A 1,651-nucleotide genomic window follows, 5' to 3' on the forward strand; every position below is an offset into this window, starting at 1 on the left:
ATAAATTAAAATTTGTAAAACTTATCTTTAAAGTTAGATTGATATTTGTAGCTAATTATTGAAAACTTAATATAATAAGAGATTGTTCATGTACCTTATAGGAATTGGTATTGATCGCATATTATTACTAAAAATATAATTATGTATGTAACCTTTAATATGATATGGACTATATGCTTTAAAAAACAGAAATAACTGAAAATATTCACAAATAACATATACTATATATAATTTGATGCCGTAAATTATTGAGAATATCCATATATTATCTTGAAGCACCAAGAAAAATATGTTAATCACCATTTTATATATTACTTATAAAACTTTCAAAAATTGTTTCTTTCATAATCAATGTAAAATTTAGAAAAAGCCAAAATCATTAAAGGAATCATATTGATATATAAACTAAATATTTGGAAGAATAACATAAATTTTACGTACAAAATATAATATTAAAAAATAAAAGAATTTGAAATAATAAAGAAAATATGAATCTAAAGCACATATGATTTTAAAATTGAGGCTATATGTTATTTAAAGTGGTCACATAGAAGCTAAAATTATTATTAATAATATGTATTCTCAAAATGTTAATTTGATATTTTTAAATATAAAATTTCAGATATTTTATTTCTCTCAAAATAAAATTAAATAAATTTAAATTTTTTTGCCAGAAATAATTAACTTTATTTTTAAACTAAATATTTAAAAATTAAAAATAAAATTTTATCAAACAAAAATAACATTTTAAAAAAGAAATCAACATAAAAAAATGTTCTAATAATCATGTATGTGAAAGTAAAATAAAAATAAATACAAAATTACAAAAATGATAAATTAACTAATGTATTAATTATCTTAAAAATTAGATTGGTATTCATACTAAATTCTTGAAAATTTAACATAAAAAGAGTTTAACAAGAAAAAAACAAATTATGTCTACAGCCAATATTACGATAAGGGCTATATACTATTAAAAATATTCATATATAAATAAAAATACGAAAAATATTCCAAATCAGTATCATTGTTTAATATTTTTATAAATCTTAATATTTCTAAAGTAAATCTATAAATTAATTTCAAAATATGAACTAAAATTAACTAACTTGATATATATGCTAACTATCTTAAAACATAACACTAAAATTTATTTAAAAAATTCATAAAGTATGTCAAAACATAAAATAGCATTTACATAAAAATAAAATATATAATTAATATTAAAATAATTAACCTAATCAAATAAGTAAAAAATAAAATTTTAGTATTTTTATATTGGTGTTGGCTACAAAATCATCTAATTTTATAATAGATTATAAAAGGTTCTTAAAAACATTGGTCAATTTTCGTTTCTTTCTTACCGGGTCAATTCAGTTTTGACTTATAATAAGCTTACAAAGTTCTAATAAAAATAAAATGTGGTAAGAATAATCCACAATTAATACACATATTGTTGATTAAACAGTTTGTTTATATGCTTTTGAATTGCCTTTTTTAATTAAATAAATTAACATAGTTATTTACTCATCAACAATTAGATTTTAATAAATTTTGAGACAATTATTTTTAAAAAGTCATAATCCAAATATTCATTTAACTAACCAAACATGTTTTTATGAAACATACCTAAATTTTTTTATTATCTAAA

This window comes from Brassica oleracea, chromosome C7, assembly GCF_000695525.1.
Source record: "Brassica oleracea var. oleracea cultivar TO1000 chromosome C7, BOL, whole genome shotgun sequence".
In the NCBI taxonomy this organism is placed as follows: domain Eukaryota; kingdom Viridiplantae; phylum Streptophyta; class Magnoliopsida; order Brassicales; family Brassicaceae; genus Brassica; species Brassica oleracea.